Genomic DNA, 7,590 nt, shown 5'->3' with positions numbered 1-7,590 from the left:
TCTCTCTACATCACTCTCCATCTCTCTCTCTCCATCTCTCTCTCTCTCTCCATCTCTCTCTCTCTACATCTCTCTCTACATCTCTCTGTCTCTACATCTCTCTCTGTCTCTCTCTACATCTCTCTCTGTCTCTCTCTCTCTCTACATCTCTCTCTGTCTCTCTCCACATCTTTACATCTCTCTCTCTCTACATCTCTCTACATCTCTCCATCTCTCTCTCTCTACATCTTACTCTACATATCTCCATCTCTCTCTCTCCATCTTTCTCTCTCCATCTCTCTCTCTCTACATCTCTCTCTACATCTCTCTCTCTCTACATCTCTCTCTCTCTACATCTCTCTCTGTCTCTCTCTCTCTACATCTCTCTACGTCTCTCTCTACATCTCTCTACGTCTCTCTCTACATCTCTCTCTCTCTCTCTCTCTCTCTCTCTACATCTCTCTACATCTCTACATCGCCCTCTACATCGCTTTCCAAAGCTCTCTATATCTCTCTCTACATCGCTCTCTACATCTCTCTCTACATATTTCTCTCTCTCTCTCCATATCTCTATCTCTACATATCTCTCTCTCTACATATCTCTCTCGTCATCTCTCTCTCTCTACCTGGTGTGAATTTGTTGGTAACATGTTAGTATAGGGGGTATGGATAAATGTATCTGATATAGTCACTAGCCATGCAGAACCTCTTCGTAAGCATTAGAGACGTCACTGCAATTCCAGGGTGGCGTTCAGGAGGGCACTGAATACTGAACGCTGCTGCTAGAAATGGATTTGTCATGATTCCTTACTCTACATGTCAGAGTATGTTCTCTCTGTCTCTACATCGCTCTCTCCAGGGCTGTCTACCTGCTACCTGTGTTTAGGTCCTAATACCGAGGTGGTACCTGGTAGTTTCAGGGCCTTCTACCTGTTCTGGATAACTGTGGCTGCTCCAGGATGTTGTATGGTCTTTTTGTATCTGGGGGACGGCGAGCTGGGTTGGGGACGGGGTGGGAGGCGTTTTGGGATATATTAGCGGTGTTTCCGTACAGAGAACTAATGTTTTTGTTGTGTTTTTAAAAACATGTCCAGCAGAGGAGGTCATGAAGCTGTTTTCTATAAACCCACGATCCTGTTGTATTTGTTGACATAGTGTGACTCAAATGGCACCCTATTTCCCTATGTAGTGCACTACTTTTGACAGGGGCCCATAGGGAATAGAGTGCACTTTAGGACAGAACCATATTGATGTCACTTCACCTGACTGATCTGGGAGCCATGACAACGTATCATTGGTAAATCATCACAGTGGATGAGTAAGGTCTACTGTTCCTCTCCTGTTCCCTTTGACCGAAATGGCAAACTAGGGCTTTGATACATAATAATTAGGGTGCTCCAATGACAAACAAACGTCTGCTATGACACGAGGACATTATGTTATAGTAACCTGAAGAGACAGACTTCATCTCTTTGTTATCCTTCTCTAGTCTGCTTGGCTTTCATTCTGTTCTCCTAGAAAACGCTTGATGTTAACAGCAGGGTTGGGCTCAATTCCTCTTCACTTCAATCAGATCAGGAAGTGGAATAATCTCTAAATCTTCCGTCTCCCTTTTAGGCGGATGAATCTCTTCTGTCCTGTGTGCTGTGACTTCTTCAAGGATCCAGTTGTTTTTTTGAAAACAATGAACAATTTTCTATTCCTGATTTGAGTTTGAATCCACCTCCTCCTGAATTGATTAAGGCTAAAATTGACCCCTAACCCTGCTTCACTGAAACATTTAATTAGCTCAGTGGGCTAACAGTCCAGTTCAATACAACTAGGCTGGTTATTCTTTCTGTATATTGTCCAGGACCTTTGTTCATGCCAACATCTCAACCACATTTTGGGAGAAGAATGAATGAATCGTTCATTAACAGGTCAGACGTCATCAGCTGTATGGAAGTACTGTCTGTACATAAACCAACCAGCTCCATTCATCACCTTCAAGCTTAGTGTGAGATAGAAGAGGGACCGAAATCGGGTTTTCTCCCCCAAAAAATGTTTCAGAACGACGATACCGTGGAAGAAATATGTGCAAATGTACTTTTTAGAAGCATGTTCAGTTTTACAGTTTGACAACATCCTTTGTATATATATCAGTTATTATTGTTGAAAGTGTAAATGGAAATATTTGTTTGGAAAATAAACAAAACAATGTGTGTTCAACATGGAACCCCATGATATCTCATCCTAGGTACAGCCCCATGATATCTCATCCTAGGTACAGCCCCACGATATCTCATCCTAGGTACAGCCCCATGATATCTCATCCTAGGTACAGCCCCACGATATCTCATCCTAGTTACAGCCCCATGATATCTCATCCTAGGTACAGCCCCATGATATCTCATCCTAGGTACAGCCCCACGATATCTCATCCTAGGTACAGCCCCATCCTAGGTACAGCCCCATGATATCTCATCCTAGGTACAGCCCCATGATATCTCATCCTAGGTACAGCCCCATGATATCTCATCCTAGGTACAGCCCCATGATATCTCATCCTATGATATCTCATCCTAGGTACAGCCCCATGATATCTCATCCTAGGTACAGCCCCATGATATCTCATCCTAGGTACAGCCCATGATATCTCATCCTAGGTACAGCCCCATGATATCTCATCCTAGGTACAGCCCCATGATATCTCATCCTAGGTACAGCCCCATGATATCTCATCCTAGGTACAGCCCCATGATATCTCATCCTAGGTACAGCCCCATGATATCTCATCCTAGGTACAGCCCCATGATATCTCATCCTAGGTATATCTCATCCTAGGTACAGCCCCATGATATCTCATCCTAGGTACAGCCCCATGATATCTCATCCTAGGTACAGCCCCATGATATCTCATCCTAGGTACAGCCCCATGATATCTCATCCTAGGTACAGCCCCATGATATCTCATCCTAGGTACAGCCCCATGATATCTCATCCTAGGTACAGCCCCATGATATCTCATCCTAGGTACAGCCCCATGATATCTCATCCTAGGTACAGCCCCATGATATCTCATCCTAGGTACAGCCCCATGATATCTCATCCTAGGTACAGCCCCATGATATCTCATCCTAAGGTACAGCCCCATGATATCTCATCCTAGGTACAGCCCCATGATATCTCATCCTAGGTACAGCCCCATGATATCTCATCCTAGGTACAGCCCCATGATATCTCATCCTAGGTACAGCCCCATGATATCTCATCCTAGGTACAGCCCCATGATATCTCATCCTAGGTACAGCCCCATGATATCTCATCCTAGGTACAGCCCCATGATATCTCATCCTAGGTACAGCCCCATGATATCTCATCCTAGGTACAGCCCCATGATATCTCATCCTAGGTACAGCCCCATGATATCTCATCCTAGGTACAGCCCCATGATATCTCATCCTCCTAGGTACAGCCCCATGATATCTCATCCTAGGTACAGCCCCACGATATCCATGATATCTCATCCTAGGTACAGCCCCATGATATCTCATCCTAGGTACAGCCCCACGATATCTCATCCTAGGTACAGCCCCATGATATCTCATCCTAGGTACAGCCCCATGATATCATCATCCCTAGGTACAGCCCCATGTATCCTAGGTAGCCCCATGATATCTCATCCTAGGTACAGCCCCATGATATCTCATCCATGATATCTCATCCTAGGTACAGCCCCATGATATCTCATCCTAGGTACAGCCCCATGATACTCATCCTAGGTACAGCCCCATGATATCTCATCCTAGGTACAGCCCCATGATATCTCATCCTAGGTACAGCCCCATGATATCTCATCCTAGGTACAGCCCCATGATATCTCATCCTAGGTACAGCCCCATGATATCTCATCCTAGGTACAGCCCCATCCTAGACAGCCCCATGATATCTCATCCTAGGTGCCCCATGATATCTCATCCTAGGGCCCCATGATATCTCATCCTAGTCATCCTAGGTACAGCCCCATGATATCTCATCCTAGGTACAGCCCCATGATATCTCATCCTAGGTACAGCCCCATGATATCTCATCCTAGGTACAGCCCCATGATATCTCATCCTAGGTACAGCCCCATGATATCTCATCCTAGGTACAGCCCCATGATATCTCATCCTAGGTACAGCCCCAGATATCTCATCCTATGATATCTCATCCTAGGTACAGCCCCATGATATCTCATCCTAGGTACAGCCCCATGATATCTCATCCTAGGTACAGCCCCATGATATCATCCTAGGTACAGCCCCATGATATCATCCTCATCCTAGGTACAGCCCCATGATATCTCATCCTAGACAGCCCCATGATATCTCATCCTAGGTACAGCCCCATGATATCTCATCCTAGGTACAGCCCCACGATATCTCATCCTAGGTACAGCCCCATGACGCCCCATGATATCTCATCCTATGCTCTCATCCTAGGTACAGCCCCATGATATCTCATCCTAGGTACAGCCCCATGATATCTCATCCTAGGTACAGCCCCATGATATCTCATCCTAGGTACAGCCCCATGATATCTCATCCTAGGTACAGCCCCATGATATCTCATCCTAGGTACAGCCCCATGGTACAGCCCCATGATATCTCATCCTAGGTACAGCCCCATGATATCTCATCCTAGGTACAGCCCCATGATATCTCATCCTAGGTACAGCCCCATGATATCTCATCCTAGGTACAGCCCCACGATCTCATCCTAGGTACAGCCCCATGATATCTCATCCTAGGTACAGCCCCATGATATCTCATCCTAGGTACAGCCCCATGATATCTCATCCTAGGTACAGCCCCAGATATCTCATCCTAGGTACAGCCCCATGATATCTCATCCTAGGTACAGCCCCATGATATCTCATCCTAGGTACAGCCCCATGATATCTCATCCTAGGTACAGCCCCATGATATCTCATCCTAGGTACAGCCCCATGATATCTCATCCTAGGTACAGCCCCATGATATCTCATCCTAGGTACAGCCCCATCTCATCCTAGGTACAGCCCCATGATATCTCATCCTAGGTACAGCCCCACGATATCTCATCCTAGGTACAGCCCCATGACAGCCCCATGATATATCTCATCCTAGGTACAGCCCCACGATATCTCATCCTAGGTACAGCCCCTCATCCTAGGTACAGATATCTCATCCTAGGTACAGCCCCATGATATCTCATCCTAGGTACAGCCCCACGATATCTCATCCTAGGTACAGCCCCATGATATCTCATCCTAGGTACAGCCCCATGATATCTCATCCTAGGTACAGCCCCATGATATCTCATCCTAGGTACAGCCCCATGATATCTCATCCTAGGTACAGCCCCACGATATCTCATCCTAGGTACAGCCCCATGATATCTCATCCTAGGTACAGCCCCATGATATCTCATCCTAGGTACAGCCCCATGATATCTCATCCTAGGTACAGCCCCATGATATCTCATCCTAGGTACAGCCCCATGATATCTCATCCTAGGTACAGCCCCATGATATCTCATCCTAGGTACAGCCCCATGATATCTCATCCTAGGTACAGCCCCATGATATCTCATCCTAGGTACAGCCCCATGATATCATCCTAGGTACAGCCCCATGATATCTCATCCTAGGTACAGCCCCATGATATCTCATCCTAGGTATGATATCTCATCCTAGGTATCCTAGGTACAGCCCCATGATATCTCATCCTAGGTACAGCCCCATGATATCTCATCCTAGGTACAGCCCCATGATATCTCATCCTAGGTACAGCCCCATGATATCTCATCCTAGGTACAGCCCCATGATATCTCATCCTAGGTACAGCCCCATGATATCTCATCCTAGGTACAGCCCCATGATATCTCATCCTAGGTACAGCCCCATGATATCTCATCCTAGGTACAGCCCCATGATATCTCATCCTAGGTACAGCCCCATGATATCTCATCCTAGGTACAGCCCCATGATATCCTAGGTACAGCCCCATCATCCTAGGTACAGCCCCATGATATCTCATCCTAGACAGCCCCATATATCTCATCCTAGGTACAGCCCCATGATATCTCATCCTAGGTACAGCCCCATGATATCTCATCCTAGGTACAGCCCCATGATATCTCATCCTAGGTACAGCCCCATGATATCTCATCCTAGGTACAGCCCCATGATATCTCATCCTAGGTACAGCCCCATGATATCTCATCCTAGGTACAGCCCCATGATATCTCATCCTAGGTACAGCCCCATGATATCTCATCCTAGGTACAGCCCCATGATATCTCATCCTAGGTACAGCCCCATGATATCTCATCCTAGGTACAGCCCCATGATATCTCATCCTAGGTACAGCCCCATGATATCTCATCCTAGGTACAGCCCCCATGATATCTCATCCTAGGTACAGCCCCATGATATCTCATCCTAGGTACAGCCCCATGATATCTCATCCTAGGTACAGCCCCATGATATCTCATCCTAGGTACAGCACCATGATATCTCATCCTAGGTACAGCCCCATGATATCTCATCCAGCCCCATGAGGTACAGCCCCATGATATCTCATCCTAGGTACAGCCCCATGATATCTCATCCTAGGTACAGCCCCATGATATCTCATCCTAGGTACAGCCCCATGATATCTCATCCTAGGTACAGCCCCATGATATCTCATCCTAGGTACAGCCCCATGATATCTCATCCTAGGTACAGCCCCATGATGATATCTCATCCTAGGTACAGCCCCATGATATCTCATCCTAGGTACAGCCCCATGATATCTCATCCTAGGTACAGCTCACCATGATATCTCATCCTAGGTACAGCCCCATGATATCTCATCCCTAGGTACAGCCCCATGATATCTCATCCTAGGTACAGCCCCATGATATCTCATCCTAGGTACAGCCCCATGATATCTCATCCTATATCTCATCCTAGGTACAGCCCCTCATCCTAGGTACAGATATCTCATCCTAGGTACAGCCCCATGATATCTCATCCTAGGTACAGCCCCATCATCCATCCTAGGTACAGCCCCATGATATCTCATCCTAGGTACAGCCCCATGATATCTCATCCTAGGTACAGCCCCATGATATCTCATCCTAGGTATCTCATCCTAGGTACAGCCCCATGATATCTCATCCTAGGTACAGCCCCATGATATCTCATCCTAGGTACAGCCCCATGATATCTCATCCTAGGTACAGCCCCATGATATCTCATCCTAGGTACAGCCCCATGATATCTCATCCTAGGTACAGCCCCATGATATCTCATCATCTCATCCTAGGTACAGCCCCATGATATCTCATCCTAGGTACAGCCCCATGATCCTCTCATCCTAGGTACAGCCCCATGATATCTCATCCTAGGTACAGCACCATGATATCTCATCCTAGGTACAGCCCCATGATATCTCATCCTAGGTACAGCCCCATGATATCTCATCCTATCAGCCCCATAGGTACAGCCCCATGATATCTCATCCTAGGTACAGCCCCATGATATCTCATCCTAGGTACAGCCCCATGATATCTCATCCTAGGTACAGCCCCATGATATCTCATCCTAGGTACAGCCCCATG

This window comes from Oncorhynchus masou, chromosome 3, assembly GCF_036934945.1.
Source record: "Oncorhynchus masou masou isolate Uvic2021 chromosome 3, UVic_Omas_1.1, whole genome shotgun sequence".
NCBI classification, from domain to species: domain Eukaryota; kingdom Metazoa; phylum Chordata; class Actinopteri; order Salmoniformes; family Salmonidae; genus Oncorhynchus; species Oncorhynchus masou.
This window is presented reverse-complemented; position numbering follows the sequence as displayed.